Consider the following 27047-nt stretch of genomic DNA (forward strand, 5'->3'; position numbering starts at 1 on the left):
TTAATTTCGCCCCAGGGTGTTACTGGAGGACTGGGAGGACAGGATTCTCCCAGGCAGCTACTTAACCAAGCTGAAGCCCAACCATTGGCAGGGAAGGGGAGTTTGTACACTTGAAAACAGTGGGGTGGAGCCTAAGGGACAACATACAATTTGGACAAGAAATAAGGCAGCAGTTCTCAAACTTCTTGATCCCAGGACCCTTTTACAGTCTTAACATAATTGAAGACCTCAGAGAGTATTCTATTTACCATATTAGAAATTAAACTGAGGAAATTACCCGTTGTGGCTCATCAGGTTAAGGACCCAACGCAGTGTCTGTGAGGATGTGGGTTTAATCCTTGGCCTCACTCAGTGGGTTAAGGATCCTGCATTACCACAAGCTGTGGTGGGTCACAGTTGCAGCCACGCTTTCTGGCGTGGCTGTGGTATTGGTTACAGCTGCAGCTCTGATTCGACCCCTAGTCCAGGAACTTCCATATGCCACAGGCAGGCTCGGCTATGAAAAAATAATTAAACTGAAATTTTAAAAGTATTTATTCACTTAAAATTACAATGATCAATCTACTACATTAACAGATTTTTAAATTTTTTTATTACTCAAGGAATTTATTACATTTATAGTTGTACAATGATCATCACAATCCAATTTTATAGGATTTCCATACCACAACCCCAGTGCCTCCCCCCCACCCCCCGCACTGTCTCCTTTGGAAACCATAAGTTTTTCAAAGTCTGTGAGTCAGTATCTGTTCTGAAAAGAAGTTCATTGTGTCCTTTTTCTCAGATATCAGTGAAAGCATTTGATGTTGGTGTCTCATTGTCTGACTGACTTCACTTAGCATGATAATTTCTAGGTCCATCCATGTTGCTAAAAATGCAAGTATTTCATTCCTTCTAATGGCTGAGTAATATTCCATTGTGTATATGTACCACATCTTGATCCACTCCTCTGTCGATGGACATGTAGGTTGTTTCCATGTCTTGGCTATTGAAAATAGTGCTGCAATGAACATTGGACTACATGTGTTTTTGCGAGTCATGGTTTTCTCTGGGTAGACGCCCAGGAGTGGGATTGCTAGATCAAATGGTAGTTCTAGTTTCAGTTTTCTGAGGCATCACCATACTGTTTTCCACAGTGGTTGCACCAATTTACAATCCCACCAACAGTGTAATAGTGTTCCTTTTTCTTCACACCCTCTCCAGCACTTACTATTTATAGATTTTTTTTGATGATGGCCATTCTGGCTAGTGTAAGGTGGTACCTCATAGTGGTTTTGATTTGCATTTCTCTAATAATGAATGATGTTGAACATCTTTTCATGTGTTTTTTGGCTATCTGTATGTCTTCTTTGGAGAATTGTCTGTTTAGGTCTTCTGCCCATTTTTCGATGGGGTCGTTTGTTTATTGGTATTGAGCTGCAGAAGGTGTTTATAAATTTTGGAGATTAATCCCTTGTCAGTCGATTCATTTGCAAAGATTTTCTCCCATTCTGTGGGTTGTCTTTTCATTTTGTTTAGGGTTTCCTTTGCTGTGCAGAAACTTTTAAGTTTGATTAGGTCCCATTTGTTTATTTTTGTTTTTACTGTCAATACTCTTAAGAGATGGATCTGAGAAGATGTTGCTGTCGTTTACGTCAGAGAGTGTTTGGCCTGTGTTTTCCTCTAAGAGTTTGATAGTGTCTGGTCTTATATCTAGGTCTTGAATCCATTTGGAGTTTATTTTTGTGTATGGTGTTAGGGAGTGTTCTCATTTCATTCTTTTCCATGTGGCTGTCCAGTTTTCCCAGCACCACTTATTGAACAGACTGTCTTTTCTCCATTGTATATTCTTGCCTCCTTTGTCATAGATTAGTTGGCTGTAGGTGCATGGGTTTAATTCTGGGCTTTCTATCCTGTCCCACTGATCTATATTTCTGTCTTTGTGCCAGTACCATACGGTTTTGACGATTTTTGATAAAAACTCTATCTATATTTCCCAAAATAAAAAGAGTTAGTAAGAAATGAGGCACCATTTTACATTCCTGAAAATTTTTTAAATGTTTAGCTTAATAAACGACAGATGGAATCTCATATCTGCTCCTGGACTCACTCTATTGTGCTATCAGCCTGAGTTTTCCCAAAGCACACAGCTTCATATGTTCAGGAGAGTAAAAAAGGGAAGTAACATCTTATTATGAAAATAATTTTAATCTTGTGGACCCCCTGCCCATTTTGACATTGAATAGAAATTACAGTGCTGTTTTCAGCTAAGAATCGAGAGGCTTCTTGTAAAAGGAAGGTTACCCTAGGTAGGAAGAAAGCTAAGCTCATAATTTTGCCTTTTTTGTTTGTTTGTTTGCTTTTGTTTAATGGCTGCACCTGAAGCATATGGATGTTCCCAGGCCAGGAATTGAACCTGAGTCACAGCTGTGACCTATACCACAGCTGCAGCAATTCCGGTGTAGGTCAGCAATGCCAGACCCACATCACAGCTCATGGCAACGCCGGATCCTTAGCCCACTGAGCAAGGCCAGGGATCAAACCTGCAACCTCATGGTTCCTAGTCGGATTTGTTTCCGCTGTGCCAAGAGAGGAACTCTAATTCCAGATTCTTAGCCCACTGTGCTGGGCCGGGGATCATATCCTTACCTCCACAGGGGCCCAAGCTGATGCAGTCAGATTCTTAACCTACTGTACCACAGCGGGCACTCCTGTCTTTTTTTTTTTCCCCCTGCCTGCTGCACCTTTAGCCTGGGAATTTTGAAAGACAGAGGTATATACATCCGTAAACACATTCACCTATGCCTATAGTAGGAAGATGGTAGAAAAGTACAGAGAAGTCAAGTGGGCAGTGGTGGGAGTTTGAGAAGACATGAGCATCTTCTTGCAACGCATAGTTCTGGGGTCGGGGAGGAAGATTGTCACCTTCGTTAAAGGAGACATGTAAACCTGGATTTAAAATTTCAGTTCCCAGGAAGGGGTCTAATTGTTTAAAGGATAAGGGAAGTAAGGCCAAGGTTGTGCTCATTCTGAATTGGGGCCAAATGTCTCTTTGTGGCACTCAGACTGGAATACACAGGCTGCAAAAACCTTTGAGGTAAAGGGTAGTCCTGGGCCACTTACAGCAGAATGAATCAGGCTGCTCGTTCAACCTTTCCAGGGCCCACCCCAGATCTACCTAAGCTCTAGGCACTGGGCTGTCTTAAGGGTTGGGCCAGAAGACTCCAAATTTTAAATATGTACCCCCAAGTGACCCCAAGGTGCCTAAGTACCGAGGGCCTCTGTAGAGTAGGTGGAAGGGGGTAAAGGAGGCCAGTGGCTCCCAAGCCTGGCAGTTCAAGGATGGGCCCAGAGTTTTAAGAGCCAGCCTACACCCCTCATTGATGTGAAGTGGGCCCAGGAATTCGTATCCTTAGGCCATTCCCCAGGTGGTTGCGATCATCACTCAGGATAGGTGTCCTTAGAGGGAATTAACTGGGAAGAAAACTACCTGATCTGTTACTTGATTCTGGAAGTCTCTCCACATTGCCTCTTCACTGAGACTGAGGCATTCTGACCAGACTCCAGAGGAGCCCTAGGAAATGGAGATGCTGAGACCATTGTGGTGTTGTCCCCCTGCCCCCCAGGCAAGATTTATTGAACTATAATTGACATATAACATTGTGGAAGTTTAAGGTGTACAACATGTTACTTCGATTCTTTTATATCCACAATGATCACCATCAGAGCATTAGCTAATACCTCCATCACATCTAATAATTAGCATTTATTTTTTGTGGTGAGAACACTTAAGATCTATTCTCTCTTTTTTTGCTTCTTAGGGCCACACCCATGGCATAAGGAAGTTCCCAGGCTGGGAGCTGAATTGGAGCTACAGCTTCTGGCCTACACCACAGCCAGAGAAGCTCCAGATCCCAGCCTCATCTGTGACCTACACCACAGCTCACGGCAATGCTGGATCCTTAACTCACTGAGCGAGACCAGGGATTGAACCACACCCAGTCAGACTTGTGACAAACTATCACATCTCCCACCTGTTCTTCAAACGACTGGCTCATCTTTCCCTGGAATTGCCCCTTCCCTATTAAGATGGTATATAAGCTCTCAAATCTCATCTCCTTTCTGGGTATTCACTTTTTTCCCTGTGACACTCCTGCCCAAGTAATGTTAAAAATCAAGAAACGTATATACCGCTTGTCCTATTAATCTGCCTGTTGTAAGTTATTTCATAGACCCAGCTATGGACCTAGGCGGGTAGAGGGCCTTGGTGGGCTTTCCTCTCCCACATCCCCATCCAGTCATTCTTTCTTTCATCAAATATGTGTTGAGCACCTACTATGCCAACTCACATGCTGAGTATTAGAGATGCCACGTTGAAAATGGAACCTCAGTCAGGTTGTCTGAAGTTGAGGGAAGGAGCCAAACACTCACTCCTCAGCTGCAGGCAGAGCGCAGCCTGTTCCCCAGGATCTCAGTGGGCTGAGGAAGGGAGGGTGGTATGAATGACTAAGGATATTTCTGGGAAAAAGTATTCATCCATGGCAATTTCTCAGCACGTCTGGGAGGGACAACAAGGTTCTGTGTCCTGGGAGTGCCAGCATTTTTGAAGCACAGGCTCTTACATTCTTCATATTAAACTTTACATGCTTTGTGGGAGGCAGTGCTGTTGCCTCCATTTTACAGACGAAGAAACTGAAACTGAGAGATGAATCAGCTTGTCTAAGTCCCTCGGGAAGAAGAGCTGGAAACAAACCTGGAGTCTGACTTCAGAGCTCTTTTTGTAACAGCTCGTTGTCCCAGCTCTAGAGAGATGGGCTTCACTGAAAAAGCTGGTAAAAACTGCCAGGGCCGTTTCCCTAGCTTCTTAGTGGGGCACTGGAAAAAACAGCAGAGCTGGCACTGGGGACTGCCAGTGTCAGCAGCAGAGGGAGGGGGCTTTGGGCAGCTGTGGAAGATGGACGGTGTTGGTGGCCTCAGCAATCAAGGTGGGCAGGCAGTTGTCCCCTCATGGCACAAGAGCTGACGTTTTATCAGGTGCTTATGGTGTGCCAGACACTGCATAAGTACTTAACATGGATTGTTTAATATTTACAACAACTTCCATTTATATAGATTAGAAAACTGAGGTCCAGAAAGGTAAGGTAACTTTCCTGGGTCACACACACATCTGATAAATGTGGGTTTGAACCCAGGCACATTGACTGCTGGACTTGTGTGTTTCAGTGCTGAGCTATGCTGCCTGTCCTAGGGGCCAATAAGGGATTTAATACCTTGGAAGTGTTGACTTATTGGTAGTGTGTCCAAGGGAAAAGAGGGCTAGTATGGGGGTTGCAAAAATGACTACAATATTTTGCAGTGCCTTTCATCAGGAGTTAGAATCTGCTTCCCCATCTCTTGAGTCTGTCCCGGCCTGGTGACTCAATTAAACCAAGAGAATGTGGCAAAAGCAAGGGTGGCCTGTTCCCAGCTTAGACCTCAAGAAGCCTTGTGGCTTCTGCTCTCCCCATCCGGAACCCCACTGCTACAGCAAGAAGCCTGGGGTCGGCTCAACTGTTGGTCAGTGGTCCACTCGCCCTTTCACCCCAGCTGACAGTGTGCTAACCACCAGATGTGTGGGTGAGGCTATCCTAAACCATCCAGGGACCTGCCAGCTCACTATAGACACATACACAGGCCCAGCAGAGCCAGGCTAGAAACCGCCCAGCTGACCCACAGAGTGAGGAGCAAATAAATACATGTTTCTTTACTGGGTGGCTTGTTGTGTAGCAATAAATACAGCAGAAAATAGCTCAAAGAGAAGGAAGGTATGAAGCTGGAGGAACTCCCACCAGACAGTATGGATAGGTAGAAACCCTTCAGACAGGGAAAAGAGATTCAGAGGAAAAGAATGGGGGGCTGGGGGAGAACTGCCTGTTTTCTCAGAAACCCAGCACCCTCACCTCTTCCGCCTTCCATACTCTTCTGGGGAGAAACTCCAGCTAGAGAAGCTAAACCAGGAGTACTCTACTGCCCACGGGAAGGTGGCCACCTCTTGGCAGACATGCTGGTGTTGCATGTTGGGCAGAAAGAGGATCCAAGACAGTCCTGTGGACCTGGGATCCTGTGTGCCATGGATTGGCTCCAGCTGCTCTCACTGGAGTTCCCCCCATCCAGAAAATAAGCTGTGTGAACCTCAACTTAGGTAGCAGCTGTGAGGATGAGGAGAAGCTGGCCAAAGGGCAGAAGTATGTAGGATGTACAAGGAACTAGAATACTAGGGGCAAATTGAAAGAGAGGAAATGGCTACTGGGGATGGGGCAGCCTAAAATAACACTGCTGTTCAGAGTACAAAAGGATGCCCCCAGGAACTACTAACAGGGGGAAAAAGATTCTTTTTTTTAAAGAATTTAATAATACTTATTAATAATAAGTATTAATGTTTAATAATACATTTAATGATACTTATTAAATGTTACCGCCATACATAACGTATATACCATGGTTGAATCGTGTCTTTTGGTGGTGACCTTGGTGATTTTTTGACGGAGCCGGCCACCTGCCCTTGTTTTAGGGGTTACTCTCTTTCCAGGCATTTCAATTTTTAAAAGAATCAAAGCAGGCAGCCACTGAGAATGGAACCAGGATTTTTAGCCCCTTCATCAGGTTCTTGGCCTGGGTACTAGCCCCGGAACCACAAAAGGCATCTCCCAGGACCTTGGCGTCGCACAGTTTGAATTCCCTTCCTTCCAAGAAAGGTCCCGAGTTCCTCAGCCTCAGGGAAGCTGCTCTCCGCGCTCCCTCAGGAGACTGAGGGTGGGGACGGCCGGCCCCCCGAGAGCCCACCAGAGGGCGCTGCTCGGTCGCCGGGAGCGCCGTGTCCGCCTGGGCGTGTGGCCTGGTGTGGGCATTTTTGTGTCGTTTAAATGCCAGCATTGATTGCTCACTTCTTTCCCAAACATGTTTCTAATTTACCCGGTATCTTTTCTAAGTGAAAAACTTAAGAAAAAAAATGCATACTGAACTTTAGTTCCAGAAAGAGCAAAAGGGGTCTAACACCAAAAGCAGTTTTGTCCCGGAAACCTCTGGGACTGGAGTCAGGACAGCCAGCATGGGCTCACCAGATGCTACTCACCGGTTAGGACAGAGGCACGTGGAAAAAAGCACACCGAACCTCGGTCCTGCAAACGCCCTTGCTAGCAACCAACAAACCCGTAGCTTTTTGCTACAATAGACAGGTTCGTTTCGGCCAAGTTCAGGAGCTGGTGGCCGCGCGGGTCGGTGGAGGGTCCACCTATGGCCCTCAGCGGCCGGACAGCCCCAGCTTGCCGCCTGGCCCCTAGCGTCGTATGGCGCCGAGGGTCGGGGTGGGGTGGGGGTAGGGGTGGGACCAGGGGTGCGTGGTCGCGGAGGTGGGGATGGGGGGGGCAATCGGGGCGCTCAGGGCAGCATTACCCGCACAGGGTGAAGGCAGGGATGCAGGGGCAGGATGACGAAGAGGAGCGCGGCAGAGGGAGGGAAAGTCCTGTCTGGTGGTGGTGGCGGGCACCATCCCTAGGGCTTGGATGGAAGCCTGACAGCCATAAATAGAAGTCATCCGCGAAGAGACCTAAAGACACGTTAGGCTGCTGGGAGTTCTCTAGGAGAGAAAGCTCCTAATCTCGGGGTGGGGGCTGGGGAGGGAAGCTGGCGGGGGGCGGGGGGTGGTATCTGATTGACAGCTGGGTTCTCTTTTTTCAGACCAGGAAAAAAGGAAAAAAAAAAAAAAAAAAAAAACCCTGTCCCCTGGGGAGATGTCTCAGTCACTTTTCTCCTGCAGGAAGCTGCTTCTTGTTGGAGCCTCCTGGGATTGGCAGAGTTAAAATCCTTTAACCCAGGATGCCTTGGGCCTTTTGTTCCGCTCTGACAATGGAATTGGGTGGAGGGGGCTGGGAAGGCAAGGAGCTGGGTCGGGGATATCCGTAGCTGGGGGTCTGCTGAAGCTGTGTTCAGTCACAGGGTGAAAAAAAGCAATTTCTTTGTTCGTGTGCGTGTGTGCGTGTGTGTTGGGGGGAAGGTGTAAGGAACACGGGGCACCAGCGCACTAACACGTGTACGAGTGCCTGCTGTGCAGCTCAACAAACCCTTAATTACCCAGGGAGATCTTCCAAAACTGGGAACTCAATATTGGTCCCTAAAAGGTTGGATAATGGGTTTTTCTTGCATCTCGCTCCAAGGGGACAGATCCCCAGCTCCCTTGGGCTCCCAGATTCTTCTAGATGTCTTTGTCTTCTAAAATTCTGTGCCCCCAGGGGACAGCACTTAGTTAAAGACACTCAGAAATGTATACCCTTCAGCCATATTAATCATCTTAAAGCCTTTACTTTGAACATATCATGTCCTTGATTCATAATTGTCAGTGGCACCCACTAATTCAAAGGAATTGGAGTGACAGCGTTCAAGTGTTCAAACCCTCTTACTGTGCAGGCTTTTCTCCTCCCGCTCTCCTGTGTGCCATGTGTCCTCCCTTGTAGCCAGCCTAGCCCCTCAGGGTCCCTGAATTTGGCAGCCTCCCTATCTCTGGCCCAGCAGTTGCCTCTAGGACACCCTCCCCCATCAAGCTGGTCACTTCCTTCTCCATTCAGTTCTAGCCTCAGTCATTCAACATGCATTTACTAAGAGTCCCCCATATGCAAGGCATGGCCCTGGGAATATAACAGAAAATACAAAAACATGCCCTTAATGATTTTATGCCTTAATGGGAGGGAATAAAGCCAAACAATTTCTGATGTTGGTAAGTAGCTAATCATTGTGATGTAGCTGTGGTGGGGATGGGGTGCTAGTGAGTGCTGCTTTATTTAGCCAGGGAAGGCTCTTTGAGACCTTCTCTGCAGAGGAGGAAGGAGGCAGCCACGTGAAGATCTGGGTAGAGTGCTCCAGGCAGAAGGGATAGTAAGTGCAAGAGCTCTGAGGCAGGAATGCACCTGTTAAGTTCAGGAGACACCAAGAAGGCCACTGTTGCTGAAGCAATGTGAACGAAAAGAATGCGAGGGCTCTTGAGATGTAGGCAAGGACTAGACCATCATGTCCTCATGGCCAAAATAAGGACTGTGAGTTTTATTTTGGTTGCAGTGGGAAACTTCTGGAGGATTTTAAGCCAGGAGAGAAGAGATTCCACTTACGTTTTAGAAAGATTACTCTGGTGGCTTGGCAGAACAGGGACAAGGAGCAGAGGAAGAGCAGAGCAGTGAAGATGCAGTTGCAGACATTCTGGCAAGAGAAAGTAAAAGCACGGCGGTGGCTGTGGGGATGGTGAGGTTTCTAGACCTGTGACATAAGAGAACAGTCAAGGATGACACTTGCATTTTTAGGATAACTGTGTGGACAGGATGCCCATGCCGGGGGAAAGGGATAGACAGCAGTTCTGTTTGGCCACACCAAGACCTGTCAGACGCCAGGTGGGTATGTGTACTCAAGCTTGAGTCTGGAGTTCAGGGGCATCTCTCCTTCGGATTTAAATTGGAAACCCAGCATGTAAACAGTGTTCAGAAGCCATGGGCCTGGATAATTCCACTTAGGGAAAAAGTAAAACTAAAAGAAAGAGGGCAGAGACTGAAGCCATTACAACATTTAGAGATCTGGTAAAGGAAAAACAAGCAAGCAAGACTGAGATGGATGACCTGTGAAGCTAGAAGAAAAAATGGTGATTCTGAGGAAACTCAACAAAGGATGTATTTCAAGGAGGAGGATGTATCAGTTAGCTATTAGTAGGTTAACAACCACAAAAAAAAAATCTCAATGACATACAAGAGTAAATATTTATTTTACTCACCATCTGGGAGTCAGGTGGATAAGGCTGACCTTTCCTGAGTCTCCTCTAGATACACATCCCTCATCATCCTTGCACCAGTAGGCCAGTTAGGGCAGTGGTGATAACACTGGCACAAGTAGGCAGGTGGAAATGTCTCCTAAGACGTAGGCTTAGAACTGTACCATGTCACTTCCTCCTACCTTCACTTATCCAAAATAGGTCACACAGCCATGTCTAAATCACGAGGGACTGCAGAGTCACACAATAAGAACTCAGGGAGGAGTGACAAGCATTATGGCCAATAATTCAATCTATCATGGTGTGGTCAAACATGTTCAATGCCACAGGGAGACCAGAAGAAATGGGGACCATGAACTGGTCACTAATCTAGTCAAGATGTAGGTCCTTGGCATCCTAAGATTGATTGCAAGGGAATGGTAAGGAAAAAAACCCTGGAGCCGGTGGATGTGAGAATGGGAGGTGAGGAAGAGAAATGTGAGTATATAGACAACTCTCCCAGGAGCATTCACTCCGAAGAGGGGCAGCAAAATGGTTCAGTCAGCAGAAGGAAATGGGAGTTTAAGGCTAATATCTGTTTAAATTGAAGGACATAGTCCTGTTTGGCTTCAGTAGGAAGGATAGAGTAGAGAGGAAGAAATTGATGATGCATGAAAGAAAGGGAATGCTTGTGCTGGTGAAAGGGGAAGAGGCCCAGGACATAGATGGAGGGCTTGGCCACAGATGGGCGGAGGGAACACAGAGTGCAAGCATTCTAGTGGCTTTGGTGGGAGGAAGAGCAGGCAGTTGGTCTGTCTGTACCTATTTTCTCTATGAAGTATAGTCCGAGATCAGACTGACAGTGAAGGGGGGGGTTGAAAATATGCAGAAGAGGAGAAAGAAATTGCTGCACTATGGAGACAGCGGAAAAGGGATTTTCTAAGAAATGGTAGTAGGATTGCCCAGCAGTTCAAATCCCTTTGGAAATGTATGCACATAAATTTGATGTGAGTCCATTGAGAGTAGCTGGGCAGTTTTCTTCAGCAGTGTGCAAACTGCTTGGTTGCAGGTGTGAAGTAAACAGTTTGATTTAACCACAGTTGGGTTTTCGCCAGGTGATTATGATGGAGAGAGACTGGTGTTAGGAGTTAAGAGTGTTTGCAAGGGAGATTTCCCATGCTGGATCGTGGACTCTCAGCTGACTAAGTGAAGACCTGAGGGGAGATAGTCAGGAAACAATACAGCAATGGATTGGAGGTCTCAGGCAGGAGAGCTAGTGGAAGAACCAGAGTGAGTAAATGAGTTAGCAGGCTGGCAGGTAGTGGGATATTTGAATCTGGGATTTTAGAGAAGATGTAGACATTCATGATTCCCAGGTCTAGGGTGTGATGGTGAGGCTAGGGTGGGACAGAAAATGTATTACTAGGGCCAAGATCATAAACATTGATGTTGAAGTCCCCAAGAATGATGACAGTGGAGGAGAAAGAACCCAGTACTGAAATCACTACAGGATAGAGGAAGTGACCAGTAGCATAAGGTGACACTAACTAGAAGTGGTGTCACCTTATTATTGACACGTATTTCAAAGGAGCTGGGTTTTTTGTTTCTTTTTGTTTGTTTTTGGCCACAGCTGTGGCATGTGGAAGTTCCCAGGCCAGAGACAGAACCAATGCCACAGCAGGGATGAAAGCCACAGCAGTGACAACACTGGATCTTAAACCAGCTGAGCCACCAGAAAACTCCAAGGAGCTGGGGTTTTTTTTGTTTTTGTCTTTTTGCCTTTTCTAGGGCTGCTCCCATGGCATATGGAGGTTCCCAGGCTAGGGGTCAAATCAGAGCTGTAGCTGCTGGTCTACACCAGAGCCACAGCAACTCAGGATCTGAGCCGTGTCTGCAACCTACACCACAGCTCACGGCAATGCCAGATCCTTAACCCACTGAGCGTGGCCAGGGATCGAACCTGCAACCTCATGGTTCCTAGTTGGATTCGTTAACCACTGCGCCACGACGGGAACTCCGGAGCTGGGTTTTTGAAGGGAGATGGCGAAGCAGCAGATTGGAAGCTTCACTGGTGAGTGAGGAGTCATCTCCAGTCCTAAAGCATGGCCTGAGGAGAAAAGAACTTCGTTGAAGAGGGCTGTGGACCGGCAGTGTCCTCGAGGGCCAGACCAGCCTTCAGGAGGAAGGCTTTAGCCTTGGAGCAGATGGAGACTAGAGGCAGTGGGAGCTCTTGGGAAGACAGGGCAGGCTTGCAGGCTGCAGTGGGAGTGGGTAGGGGACATTCGACAGCGTCAGAAGGGGATGGTTCTGAGGCCAGTGGCTGCGAGGCATGATGGGATGGCTCTCCCTCACCATTGGCAGGTCCCCCTTCCCTGGGGGAGGTGCCAAGACAGCCACACCTGGCCTCTTTGCGGCAGCTTTCCAGATTACGCCGAGGATGGGGGAGGAGAGAGACTTCCTTTTCCAGGAACCCGTATAACTTTTGGTTACTCATGTTTTCTCAGGCCTTATCATCTACTTCCTGGTGTCTTCAGCGTTCTTCTTCCGTGTGGATTTATTTCCTCAGTTAGAGGCAAGTTTGGGCAGAACCCCAGCAATGCCACTTTACACGCACCCAAGTCCAGCACAGCACCTGACACGTAATGAGTTTTCACAAATGTTTGTTACAGGAGTTGGATACAAGCGCGGTCATGGTTTCCCTTTAAGGCCAAGAATGGGGCCTGTCCTGGGGGGAGGGGGGTCCTTCCGCCCGAGGCCCCCGCCCCCACACCCCCTGGCCAGCTGCCGCAGCCGCCCCTCCCCCACGGCCGCTTGGGCAGAGTAACCTGACGCCTGGGCCCGCGCCCCCTCCCGACCCGGGGCTCAGCGTCCAATGGCGGTGGCCCGAGCCTCCGCCGGGAGCCGCGGGGCCCTCCCGGCGCCACCCCGCGGGCGGGAGCTGGGGCACCCGGAGCGAAGGCCAGCCCGGCTGCGAGCCCGCCCTCGGCTCCAGCTCCCAGCCTGTGCTCTCCGTGCCCTGCGTGCTGTGCCGCCCGGCCCAGCCCAGAAACACCCGCTCTCTCTCCCGAGCGGGGGAAGCCAAGGCTGTGCCAGGGGACTGATGAGCGGCGCAGATGAGCCGTGCAGAACGCGACACCCAGAGGGCCAAGTCAGGACGGATCCTCAGCCCGGGAGACAGGACGCTTGCGTTTGCGGGGTCTTTAACTGGCTGAAAGGGGGCAGTCGTGGAATCTCTGAGCCTCGATTTCCTTATGCGAGGTGGTCCCTGTCCACCTCGGAGTGGGGTGGTGTAAGGACCCAACTGGGCGAAGGGTGTGCACGTCCTCTTGTATTAGCCAGAGGACAGCCAAAATCCAGTCATTGGGACCTGTCAACTACCCTCGCGGCCCCAGAGGAGAACTGCAGCTCCACTATTGGGTTCCGCCCACCGTCCAGGGAATAGCCTGGGTTCAAAGGAAAAGCCTAACACAACTTACCAATACACCCCAGTCTGGACATTCCCTGCAGCTCCTCACTCCCAAGGCAGAAGTCAGCTGGGGGGGGGGGGGGGTTCAGCAACCTTGGGGGAAGAGAGCCGGGAAATATATGCTGGGCTGGAAGGATGGAGCACAGGCAGGGCATCCTTCCAACTACCTACTTTATCTCCTGTACGTGTACTAGAGTGGAAGAAGTGTCAAGCGCAAACCCTCAGTAACAATGCCTTTTTCCTTCTCTACACTCCTGCCAGTTACTGAACACAAGCTACAAATACTCAAGTATTTACCTGTATATTTTTGATCCTGGTACCTTTAAAACAAAAACAAAAACAAAGGAGAGCTCGGGAAATACATTATAGTCTGAACGAAGAGAAAGGAAGTTTTGTCAAGGATGCATTACTTTTTTTTTTTTCTTTTTACAGCCACACCTGTGGTATATGCAAGTTCCCAGGCTAGGGGTCAAATTGGAGCCACAGCTGCTGGCCTATGCCACAGCCACAGCGATGCCAGATCCAAACAGCATCTGCAACCTACGCCACAGTTTGCAGCAATGCCAGATCCTTAACCCACTGAGCTACGCCAGGGATCAAACACTCATCCTCATGGACACTATGTCAGGTTCGTAACCGATGAACCACAATGAGAACTTCAAGGATGCATTATTTTAACAATCACAGCTTTCTCACACCAAGGCAGGGCATGGGTCACCTATGATGATGAGGGCATATGGGGGCACCTGAGTTCTACACTTGTATGTCCAAGTCCTAAACAGGCTCTCAAGTTGGCTCCCGGAACCTGCAGCCTTGGCTCACACCCTTTCTCCATACTGGGCATCCAACCCTCAGGCCCCTTGCTGGGGCACAGTGTCACATGGTAAACTGCTCTCTTTTCCCCTGGAACTTGGACTCCAGGGCCCAGCACCCCTTCAGGCCCTCTGCCTCAGGTGAATCCAAAGGTAGGACATGAGGGGGAGTCTGAGAGAGGGTCCTTAAGCAGGGAGGGGGAGAGGCACCCACCAACCCAGGCCTGGTGTTCTTCAGGCTTTCAGAATTCATTCGCTTCCAGACCTTTCAGCCTTGCCAAGCCCTTATGCGAAAGATCAGAACAGCTGGAAATTTCTAGCAGGAGAGGCCCAGGTACTGAACAGGTATAATAGGTCTGACTTAGAAACAGGGGCTGGGGCTGTTCAGGTTTGACATTCTTGTCTTTGCCAGATAGGCAGGAACTGCTTGCTTTTGGAAGGCAGTGACACCCCTGAGTCTGGGCTGAAGCTGCGGTAAACCCAGGACAGAGGGCTGGGGACAGAAACTTGGAGCCTCCTCCCTCCCAAGCCCCAGGACAAACGACACAAAGGGCCTCCTCTGCCGGCCAAGCAGAAGGAGATGGGCTGACCCAGGAGGGCCGAACTGTCGCCCAGTCAGAGCCAGGTGGCTGCAAATGCAACACAGGCCTAGAAGACTCCAACAGGCACTGAGTCTTTCTCAGAGCCAAGAAATCCTGGCTAGAAACTTGACTACAGAGCAAGGCAAGGCACTGGGAAATTCTTGAAACCAGGCGAGACCCCTGGCAATGTTGGACTCCTGACAAATAAGGGGCTGAGCCAAATGCTTTTTCCCTGCCTGGCCCAGAAACAGAAACTGAGCTGGCCAGAGAGGATCCAGGGGAGGTGGCAGAGGAGCCGAGAATGGACCTGGGCAGGAAGAGGAAAGGTGGCAGCAGGGTTGTTTTTACCCTGCTCAGACTCCAGAGTTCTCACACAGAAAGTCTGCAGAGGGGAGAGTTCGTGTGTGGCTTCCCACACAACGTCACTCAGACCCTGTGGAGGCTTTTACAAGGGGCTCTGGAAACTCCACCGTGGCAGCCTGGAGTCACCAACACCAAATGACCAGGCTGCAGGGGTCAGCTTCTGTTTGGAGAAGGGGAGTTCACAGGGGCAGCTGCTGAGGGAGGCCAGTGTCCCTATCTCTACTCCCACCCCAGGCAGTGGAGAGACTGCCCTTGGCCCTCAGGACAAGCCAGGCTGTTGCACCGCAGGCTCAGCCTGCTTTGTTTTATTTTTTTCTTTTTTACAGCCGTACCTGCAGCCTATGCAAGTTCCTGGACTAGGGGTCAAAATGGATCTGCATCTGCAACCTACAATCGTGTGGCAAGACCAAATCCTTAACCCCACTGATCAAGGCCAGGGATCGAACCCTCATCCTTATGGACACTATGTCAGGTCCTTAACCCGCTAAGCCACAACAGAAATTCCCTGCTTTATCTTAAATGACTCTACACAGTAGCATGTTATGGGTAAAATTTATAAACCTACTAAGGAATGTTGTTTTTTTTTTTCCATATTTCTCGTAATATGTGAAGGGGGTTACTTTTTTAAAGTTCTAAAATTAAAGAAAAAAGAGAAATCATCTTGTATTGAGAATGGATTCAGTCAGTGTCTCACTTCTCTTTATCCTTTGCTAGATCTCGGAAAAAAAAAAATGAAAAGAAATATGCCACAGCATGAAGGATTCTTGTTAAAAGAAAGAAAGAGCTTTCTGAATATAAAACTAGAACATGCTCTATAAAAAGAAATTCAGACAAAAAGTATAGAGAGAGGAAAAAAAATCAGCTATTAGTTTTACCACCCCCAAGTGATACTCCGATATCATTTTTGTGTATTTTTCCCATACTATTTTCTATGCCTGCAGATACATGTTTTTACATGGGCTACAATCACTAATATCAGAGTATCTTACCAGCCTTCTTCCTCCTGCCACTGAAGAAAATCCTAAATTTGCCTATTTGTTTTCCCCTCACTTCTCTCTTCTGGAGAAAGGAAGAATTATTATTTGCTGAGCAAAGCTAAATTGAGCTGCATAATAAAGGGATGCAACTGAATGAGATGATGTACAGAGTAGGGCAAAGCTTTGTGGACTAGAGTTCAGTAGAGTATTCGAACTGCAGCACATTCAAGACTCTGGAGCAGCTCATAGGACATAGAGAACTGGGCTTGGAGGACTGGGCTTCTGAGATGGGCTGAAATGGTTATGACCTATAGCCCTTTTAGTGTTCTTCCAGAAATGTAATTAAATAGTGGAATTTATTTTGTATTAATTTTGGCCATTAAGAGATGCATTAAGTCTTTATAGAGACAAATGTACAGTCTCTCCTCTCATTAATAAGGGTTACTTTTTTTTAAAATATGTGGTCGTACTGTATTTCCTTTGTATATCCTTTTTTTTTTTTTTTTTTTTGGCTTTTTTTGGGACTGCACCCATGGCATATGGAGGTTCTCAGACTAGAGACCTAATTGGAGCTATAGCTGCCGCCCTATACCACAACCACAGCAATGCCAGATCCAAGCCGAATCTGCAACCTACACCACAGCTCACAGCAATACTGGATCCTTAACCCACTGAGCGAGGCCAGGGATTGAACCCCCAACCTCATGGTTCCTAGTTGGGTTTGTTAACCACTGAGCCACAAAGGGAAGTCCCTATCTATCCTTTTTTAAAAATTAAATTTCATGGGAGTTCCCATCATGGTGCAGCAGAAATGAATCCAACTAGGAACCATGAGGTTGGGGGTTCAATCCCTGGCCTTGCTCAGTGGGTTAAGGATCCGGCGTTGCCATGAACTGTAGTGTAGGTCACAGATGGAGCTCAGATCTGGCATTGCAGTGACTGTGGTATAGGCTGGCAGCTGTAGCTCCAATTAGGTCCCTAGCCTGAGAACCTCCATGCCACGGGTGTGGCCCTAAAAAGCCAAAAAAAACAAAAAATTAAATTTCATGGTCAAGTCAATAAATGGAGATGTTTGTTATCCCTTTAAACAGCTACATGGCTATCCTTCATTCATCTTCTGCATAATTTATTTGACCCATCCCCTGCTGATGATCATTTATGTTACTCCATATTCATTGCTATCCTCAATTACCCAGAGGCTATCCCTATGTAGATACATCTTTGCATTCTTGCTGCATTTCTCCTTAGGATATATTCCTAAAAGTGTAACTGCAGGGTCAAAAGAAAAGAATGTTCAAATTTTAATGCACAGTGCCAAGTTACTCTCTGTAAAGACTGAAGAAATTAAAACGACAACCTACAGGGCTGGATTCCGCTCTTGAATGTAGTTCCATTGGCAAGGGAGGTCCCAGTGGGCCAAGTGGGCAGAGATACTTTGAAAAGGAGCAAAGCCATGCCACAGGGTTGGGGAAGAAGGGTGGGTCTTCCATGGAGGATGGTAAGAAAGCCAGTGAAGCCTCTATGGAAATTATTTTTGCTACCCAGGATCCTTTCTCTCAGAAAATCACCCTTCCCCTTCCACAGTACTCCATTCAACCTATGGGCTTTGGGGTGGTGCCAACCTCACACCCTCTCTGAGACCCTCATCCTGCACTGGCCCCAGGAGTGACCATCTGACTAGAGCCAAACCAGTCAAAAGTCTCCATACCCTGGTCAGGGTGATTGGTCCAAGCCAGGAAGTCCTTCTTGCTCCCTGAGCATCACCTGACACCAGAACTGGCAATGGCCCTCTCCTCTTATCCTGTAAGGGATATCAAGAGAATGGGAAACTGAGAGATGGAGACAATCCCATGACAGCTTTGCTGAGCCCCAGGACTTAGACATGTCTGAGCCAGCAGGGTCCATCCCAGACTTTATGTTTACCACAAAAATATCTCCCCCCTCAACAACAAATAAAATAGATTTTAATTTTTAAGCATCAATTTTTTTAAATCGAGGTAAATTTCACATTAACCAGTTATAGCATGCAGTTCAGTGGCATCAAGTACATTCACAGCATTGTGCAACCATTGCCTCTGAGCAGTTCCAAAGACATTTTCATCACTCTGAAAGGAAGCCTTATAGCCATCAGGCAATCACTCCCTGTTTCCTCTTCCTCTCAGGAAGTTTCACATAAGTGGAATCGTACCTGCGATCTTTTACATCTGGTTTCTTTCACTTAGCATGGTGTTTTCAAGGTTTATCCACGTTGTAGAATGTTTAAGCACTATATTCCTTTTTAAGGCTGAAAGATATTCCACTGTAAGGATATACCTACCACATTTTGTTTGTCCATTCTGATGAACATTTGAGTTGTTTCTATCTTTTGGCTATTATGAATAATGGTACTGTGAACATTTATGTGTAAGTATTCATTTGCATATCTGCTTTCAATCCGTTGAGGTACATACCTGGGAGTGGAATGGCTGGGTTGTATGGTAATTCTATGCCCGTACATTCCTTTTCTAGTTTAACCCAATGGGAAGTGACTTCCTCAGGCCTTGAAGGACACACCAGCCTGGCCAAAGCAGGGAGCAGTGAGGAAAGTGTTTGTCCTAGAAAAAGTAGGCAAACAGTGGAAGACATGGGAAACAAAGCAGACAGGGAGTACCTTTCTCAAATGGGAAACACATGAGAAAGTCTTTTCTGGACAAGTAGCAGAGCCACATAGTCTGGAAGACCCACAGAGAAGAGGAATCTTAGAGCAGCTGCTTTGGCAATCCAGTCTGTGAGAGGAAATGCCCCTCCTTCCTTTTCTTCTTCCTTCTCCGCTTCCTGCCAATGCCTGTGCAGGATGCACTGATGGGGAGTAGTCTGGAAGGGGAAGGACACAGTTTCCTTTTTTTATTTTTTTATGTTTTTTGGCTGTGCCCAAGACATGCACACGTTCCCAGGCTAGGGATCAAACCTGCACCACAGCAGTAACCAGAGCCACAGCAGTGACAATACCAGATCCTTAACCCACTGAGCTACTAGGGAACCCCCATGTTTTCCTTTTTAAATGACAAGGATGTTTTTCACTCTGTGCCTCCTACAGCTCTACCAGGGATCAGTTTCTCCATTGTAATGAGCCACAGGTGAGCCTCAGGACCACATCTGAGGGTTGCCAACTATCTTCAAACCTGCCCACTCTGGAGTTCCCATTGTGGCTCAGCAGTAATGAACCCAAGTAGTATCTATGAGGACTCCGGTTTGATCCTTGGCCTTGCTCAGTGGCTTAAAGATCCCGTGTTGCTGTGAGCTGTGGTGTAGGTAGCAGATGTAGCTTCAATTCAACCCCTAGCCCGGGAACTTCCATATGCTAAGGGTGCAACCCTAAAAAGCAAAAAAAAAAAAAACAAAAAACCAAGCCAAACCAAACAAAAACCTGCCCATTCTGCCTGGGACTCCAAGAAGAATGAAGTCCCTGACCCAGCTTAGAAAAAAAATCATTGGAGTTCCTGCTGTGGCACAATGGGATGAGTGGTGTCTTGCAAGTGCTGGGATGAAGGGTCAATCCTGACCCACGGTGAGTTAAGGATCCAGCATTGCTAAAGCTGCAGATTATGTCGCAACTGCAGCTCAGATCTGAATTCCATATGCCATGGGGTGGCCAAAAAAAGAAAAGAAAAGAAAAGAAATCATTGAGGTCTTTGTTCCTGTTCCTTTATTCCCACCACACACCACTCTTAGCATCCCCATGTCATCAGCCCATTTGGCAGGGGGATCAAACTGGAACAATGGAGACCCATGTTTCTGCTCACTCTAACTGAACATGGGTTGAGATTCTCCTCTGAGTCAGTATTTCCCCCACTGTGGAATACACTTCAGGTAAGAAGTAATTCTATTGACTTTTCTTCGTGTTGAACACCTTCTGTATGTGTCATAGTGGGTAAACTCCCAGGCAATGGAGAAAGAGGTGGGCAGGGACTGGGGGTGGTGGGGCACTGGAGATATTAATAACCCAAGGCTCCTGACCCTAAGGCACAAGCAGCTTGGGTGAGGAGATAGATGTGTATCCAGAGGAGACAGCTGGCAGCATGAAGCAGAGCAGACAAAATTACAATGGTAGGGAAATTTGGTTTTAGATCCCTCCTAATGAATAGATATTTACTTAGTTTACTATGTATTTTAAAAAAATTAACCAAAGTAATACCTTCATAGTTACAGCAGCACCAAGTTACCAGCCAAGTGAGGGGACCACCTTGGAAGTAGATCTTCCAGCTCCAGTCAAACCATCAGATGACTGCAGCTTCTGCTGGGATCTTAACTAAAACCTTGTAAAAGACCTTGAACTGGAACTGCCAAGCTAAGTTTCTCCTGAATTTCTGACCTACAGAAACTGTGTAAGGTAATCAATGTTTATTGTTTGAAGCAGTTAAGTTTGGAGATGATTTATTACACAGCAATAGAGAACTATCTGCTACTATTATTTTCTTGGGTCAGAACCCTGAGCAAAGAGGCTGGTGAAGGAGATGAACAGTATTAACTGAGGATGCCTTGCTCGTAGCTTTTGTCTAATGAAATGGGCTAAGGACCTTTTGGACAAGTTACATAGCTTCTCTTGAAATGATGTTTCACACCAATCTAAAGTGTGCTCCAGAAGCCAGTGGTCTCGGGAAGGAGGTGCTCAGGCTGACAGACCTCACTCGCATCTGACCTCAAGTGCTCAGGTGACAAACATTCGAATGAGAGTTATGGGGCTAATGATCTAATACAGTTTTCATTGTTAGAAATTGATAGAGCACTTTCATTAGGAAAGGCAGGAGTTCCCCTGACATAGTGTCCTTGGGGATGCAGGTATGAAACCTGGCCTGGCTCAGTAGGTTAAGAATCTGGCATTGGCACAAGCTGCAGTGTATGTCACAGATGTGGCTCAGATCCAGCGTTGCTGTGGCTGTAGCGCAGGCCAGCAGCTGTAGCTTTGATTTGACCCCTAGCCTGGGAACTTCCATATGCCACACTTACAGTCGTAAAAAGAAAAAAAGAAGAAAAGGCAGTCCTAGCTGCAGGTTCATTTGAGTCCGGCCCCTGTTTCCATCATGTGGAAGCTCAGCCCTTCCCATGAAAACACGGTGAAAACCTCTGCAGTATTTTACCAGTGAAACTGGCTTCCTTCCCTGTCACCAGGAGCTGGACGGAGCTGAGGGTACACGACAGCCGCATTTCATCAGCTAATGTGAACTCATGTCCAAGAAGTCCCCACCCTGCTCTGCTCTTGGTACCTGAGATTCTGGGAAATTTGCTCTATTTTCAGCCTTTAGGTTTCCTTGTCATTATGAGAGCAGAGCTCCTCGGAAACAGGTGGCCACTGGGGAGCTGAAAAAAAAAGAAAAGAGGAAGATGAAGCGAGAGCCACACATCTCAACCTAAAGACTCCAGAAACCTTGGTCAAGAACTCTCTCAGCAGTCGCCCTTTGGAGACATCTACTGTTTGGGGGAAATAAGTTTGGTAGGGCTTCTCTCAGTGACCAAATGGCCAGCCAATTTGAACCCCTTCCTTGAAAGAAATTTGATATAAAATGTTTCAAAGAGTGCTTTAACACTTGTTTATTTTTTGCTGCTTATTCCTTTCTTTTCTGGTTTTGCTGCTTAGAGACATCTTAAATCCAGCAATATCTCCCTCTCCATGGCTAAAAGGAAAAGCTCATTGAAAAACAACCACTGTTCAATTTCTTCCCACCCCTTGGGAAAAGCACACAAAACTCAAGCTTGAACCTTTTAAGGACCAAGGTGCTTACAAATCATTCCTCCTCCAGCAGAGGCCGAGAGACAGTAAAGGAAAAATCCAGCAAACTGGTTATTTAAAAGCCTTCACTTAGCATTTGATAAAGGGTGACTTTTGGATTGACTATTACAACTGACTTCCAATTCTCAGTAGAACTTCAGCATGTCTAGGCACGGCTTAGAAGGTAAATGAAGAAACCAACATTGAAAAAATTAAACCTGGGTTTCTTAGAAATAACCTCAGTTTGTATAAATAAGTGGACTCTTCCACCATCCCCTTAGCCTCTACTGATGTCCTCTTGCAGTGGACAATATCATGCCATAGCTGAGGGTAAGTGGTGTCTGAATAAGGTGTCCCTAGCAGGGCCTTAAGACACGGCTGGCAATGAAAGAAAAGCAAAAAATGAAATCAAAGTAAAACACTGCCGATGCTTCTATTGCAATTTGCATCACATTACCCATAATGATTTGTAATTTTACATTTAAAGCTATTATCTTTTGGCAGACACCTTGACTTTAAATAAGTGTCTGTTACCCCAAGGGGCTGTGGCAAATTTTACTTTGAAACCCATGGTAAGATCCAGAGTGAGGTTATCCACACTGGTGTGCAGCCGGCCTGAGGCTGTGCCTTGCTCTTGGCCCTGCAATGTGAGGATGTGCCCTCCATCAGCATTACCATGATCACTGCTCTGGTGGCCTGTCCAGGGCTTTAATGTACCACCATCCATCTACTCTCATTTCTTTCTGAACAGAAAGAATTGAGTATGGAGTTCTCTGGTGTTAAGCATCTGCAGTTAAGAATCTGGCATTTTCACTGCTGTGGTTCGGGTTCGATCCCTGACACAGAAATTTTTGCATGTCATGGGCTAAGCCAAAAACAAACAAACAAAAAAAGAATTGTAGCACTTACCTTCTTCCCTTGGTCTCCCTAGGACTATCTGATAAGGGCACTAAGGGGTCATCTCTTGGTTTGTGACCTCTAGGAACCTATATACACTTAAAAACCACAAGTAAGGAGTTCCCGTCGTGGCTCAGTGGTTAACAAATCTGACTAGGAACCACGAGGTTGCAGGTTCGATCCCTGGCCTCGCTCAGTGGGCTAAGGATCCCGTGTTGCCGTGAGCTGTGGTGTAGATAGCAGACGTGGCTCAGATCCCGCATTGCTGTGGCTGTGGTGTAGGCCAGTAGCTACAGCTCCGATTTGACCCCTAGCCTGGGAACCTCCATATGCCTCAGGAGCAGCCCAAGAAATGGAAAAAAAAAAAAAAAAAAAAAAAACCGCAAGAAAGTCCCCTCAAAAGCTGCTGGCAGAATAAGAAGTTGGACAGGTTCCAATTGGAATGCCACTTCTGTAACTCCACACACCTTTAAGTGACAGGAGACTGAGGAATGAGAGGGGGTTATCACAGATTATTCTGATATTCCTGTCGGAGCCTAAAAGCCCCTTAGAGCAAATGACCACACAAATTCAGTCGGAATTTCAGGCAGAAGCAAACTGAGGGGTGGGGCGGGGGCTATTTCTACCCCAACACATATTCTACACCCAATAGGTACTGATATAGTTCAAAAAAATATGACAATTACATAAGTTACACAGCCAATGTCTGGCACAGAGTAAGCCTATCAGTTAGCTCTTTGCGCTTAACCATTCAGAATTGAGTTGCTTAACGGAGTTCCCATCGTGGCTTAGTGGTTGGCGAACCTGACTAGCATCTGTGAGGATGCGGGTTCAATCCCCGGCCATGCTCAGTGGATTTGAGGACCTGGCGTTGCCGTGAGCCGTGGTGTGAGTTGCAGACGCAGCTTGGATCCCGCGTTGCTGTGCCTGTGGCATAGGCCGGCAGCTTCAGCTCTGATTAGACCCCATATGCCACACACACAAAAAAATTTAGTGGCTTAAAACAGCAGCCATTATTCAGCTCATGGCTCTGTAGTAGAGTGTATTCGTCTGGCTTTGTGGTCTGCTGCCCCACTGGCAGGTCTGCCGTGGCCTCTGCTGGGGCAGCCCATTTGCTCCATGTGGCCATCATCCTCCAGAAGGCTAGCCCAGCCCATTCCCCTGAGTTCCCAAGAGAGAAGAAACAGACATGTTCTTTGGAGGCCTAGACTCAGAACTATACGAATAACACCCACTGCATTCTTCTTGGCGAAGTGAGTCCCTGGGGCAGCCTGAATTCAAGGAGGGGAGAAATTAACCTCTGCTCTTGTTGGGAAGGGTTGCAAAGTCCTCTTGCAGAGCAGTAAGCTTAGGGAGTGGTGAAGGATTGTGGCCATTTTTGCCATCTACCACTGTAGGTAGCAATAAACTCTATGAGCATGTATAATTCTCAAACATTTCCAAAAGGAATTTTATTTCCATGTTAGTTGACAAATGAGGATGAAAAGATATGGAAAAAAAGAACATCAGAATGGTAAGAAGGTTAATGTACTTGCTCCCCCAGTAGCCAACCCTGCTCCCTGGGATCCCTCCCCCAAACCTGACCCTGACCCACCTCCCCAACCCTCATGTAAGTATCCAGCTGCTCAAGGCTAGAATCCTGCCCTCTAGACACTGGCATGTGGTTAAGGAGACTTACTCCATCTTCTGGCTCCTTGTCTAGCAGTCCTGTTCCCTTGCGACTCACTCATCTTCTCTATGGTGTTTCAGTCTCTCTGGGCAGAATGGAAGCTCTGCTCTGAGAGTCAGGGGTTCATTACTCTGATGTGGAATCTTATTTCCCTCTTATTTGGGCATTGGTAAGAGGTTAGTGACACATGGCCAGAGTCCGTGAGATCATACTGTTCCTCATGCTGGCTGGATATTTGGAGGCATGAGGACACTCAGCCTTGTCTCAACATGTGCTGACTAGCTTCTGTCACATTTTCAGGTGAGACAAATCTGTTTATCAATTTCCCATCAGGGGTAGTAAATGCATTCTCTTCTTTCTGATTCCCACCCCCAATGCTATTACATACATGTACACAACACACTCATGAGAACTGCATTGTTTTGTTTCCTCAGCAGAACAGACACTATTGCTTTTCTTCTCCATCCCAAACTCCATTTTCCATAACCACATTCTAGCTTGGGTGAGCACGTGACACCACATGCTAACAACTGTGAGATGTAGGCAGTCAGTCAAGTTGGTCAAGTTTCACTTAAAAAAAAAAAAAAAGGCTGATGAGCCTCTGCCCTTCCTCCTTCTTCCTGCCTGGAACATGGATAAGAGACCAGGAAGTACAGCAGCCACCTTGTGACCATGAGGACTAAAGTCATGAGCTGAGGGATGGTAGAGCAAAATTATAGAAGCCTGGGTACACAATGACTTATTCATGCAGATGTAGCAGGACATTAGTTTAAGTCATTGTTGGTTGATTTTTCTCTTATTTGCAGCCAAACAAATTCTTTACTGATATAGGCAGGACCCTTGTTGGTTTCAAAGGAAAGTGGATTCACAGACATGTAACTGAGATAGTATTTCTAAAGGAGTTCCAGGAATAGATTAGTCCAAGAAATCACTGTCCCATTTCAGGCTTCAGGCTTTTTTTCCTTTTTCAGCCATACCTGCAATATATGGAAGTTCCTGGGCCAGGGATCAAATCTGAGCCACATATGTAACCTACATCACAAATGTGGCAACGCCAGATCCTTAACCTGCTGTACCTGGCTGAGGATTGAACTAGCAATGCCACAGAGACAAGCCAGATCATTAACCCACTGCATCACAGCAAGAACTCCTCAGGTTTCAGATCTTTACTATAACTTTATGGAAGGAAAATAAATCAGTATCAAGAAGAGTTAAAATGCCATCACCTCAATCATACTATTAAATTGTTCTTAAATCTCAGATGCCATCCACTGTAAGGTACAGCATTATTTTATGTATTACTATGAAAGAAAAAAATGTTCTTATAAGACATGCCAATGATTCTAAGATGCATTCACTCTGATTTCAGATATTTTATTATTATTGTTATTATTTTATTTTATTTTTTGTCTTTTTGTCTTTTCTAGGGGCACACCTGTGGCATAGGAAGTTCCCAGGCTAGGGGTCTATGCCAGAGCCACCGCAATGCAGGATCCGAGCCACATCTGTGACCTACACCACAGCTCATGGCAACGCCAGATCTTTAACCCACTGTGAGAGGCCAGGGATCGAACCTGCAACCTCACGGTTCCTAGTCGGATTCATTAACCACTGAGCCATGACAGGAACTCCAGAGATCTTTTTAAATTGGGGGTCAGGCTCTTAGAATTAGTGAAATATGGCATATATTTGCTTCCTTGATTACTGCCTGCATCCCCACTAGGTCAGAGACCCTGTTTGCCTTTATTTCTACTGAATCCTCCATACCTGGAATTGGGCCTGGCATAGAGCAAGCGCCATAGATCTTGCTATTGAATGAGTCAAGGGTCTAGTCCCTGCCTTTCCAATAACTTGCCACACTACCCTGGCTGAGCAAAGCATTACCTTTCTCTGTGCCTCTTCTTAGTTCAACTGAACCTTACCAGAATTGAAGAAAGAAAAAGCCCCACATAAATGCAAAGTGGACCCACACTCCGCATCACCATGGCAATGCCTCCCAGTGCCTCAGATGGATGCAGAAAAACCTTATTCTCCAACATCCCTAGAAACCCCTCTTTCCCCAGAGCCCAATACCTTCCAAGGCTCAGAGATTAACCCTTTCCAGCCAAGCCTCTTCCAACACTCTGGGTTACAAAATGCATTCCCTGCAAATGAATAGGAGGTGAGGAAATATGCAGGATCCTTCAAGGAAAGAGATGGTATTTTGTAATTTTCATGAATTTCTCCAGGAAGATGACATGCCAGTGTGTCACTGCCACAAAAAAAAAAAAAAAAGTTTTTTTTTTTAATTTTTGGCCATGCCTGCTGCATGGGGAAGTTCCCAAGCCAGGGATCACACCCTTGCCACAGCAATGACAATGCCAGATCCTTAACCTGCTGTGCCACAAGAGTACACCACAAAATATTTTTAAGTAATATCAGTCTGCATGATATATAGATTAGATAGATAGACAGATAGACAGACATGATATATAGACCAGATAGATAGATGGATAGTCTCTCCTAATCAAAACCATTGAGCTGGTGCAAGGCTCTCTCTGCCCCTCTTGCTACAGGAAAACCTTATTCAGAAATAATAAAGATAATAAAAATAATGACTCTCATATAATGAATGACAGATCCTTTGCATATATTCCCTCATTTAAACCTCAGCAAAATTGTGTGGGATAGGATGTATCATTATCCTCTTTTTACAGATAGAGAAACTGAAGTATAATGATGTTAAGTCACAATAGGTAGCAGAACCTGGCTTTAAATCCAGGTAAGGTAGCAAAAGAATCTATGCTCATAACCA

At 46.6% G+C, this 27047-nt stretch overlaps 1 long non-coding RNA gene across 3 annotated transcripts in view; it reads right to left on the reverse strand.

Annotated features, from left to right (window-relative positions):
* LOC146404765 (uncharacterized) overlaps positions 1-27047 on the reverse strand; it is a 102215-nt gene that overhangs the window by 29727 nt on the left and 45441 nt on the right. The window contains exons 3-7 of one of the 3 annotated variants that reach the window (XR_014841808.1): positions 21185-21278; positions 18592-18794; positions 18392-18498; positions 17650-17742; positions 8297-11849 (exon numbers count right to left, since the gene is read on the reverse strand). This is a non-coding gene — a long non-coding RNA (uncharacterized LOC146404765). Of the gene's footprint in view, positions 1-8296; positions 11850-17649; positions 17743-18391; positions 18536-18591; positions 18795-21184; positions 21279-27047 lie in introns of those variants that run through there. The other 2 variants (XR_014841807.1, XR_014841809.1) reach the window with 2 other exon arrangements.

This window comes from Sus scrofa, chromosome 3 (assembly GCF_054392235.1).
Source record: "Sus scrofa isolate SSC_HxYL_T2T_F1_AM1 chromosome 3, Sscrofa_HxYL_maternal_Yorkshire_Landrace_v2.0, whole genome shotgun sequence".
Lineage (NCBI taxonomy): Eukaryota > Metazoa > Chordata > Mammalia > Artiodactyla > Suidae > Sus > Sus scrofa.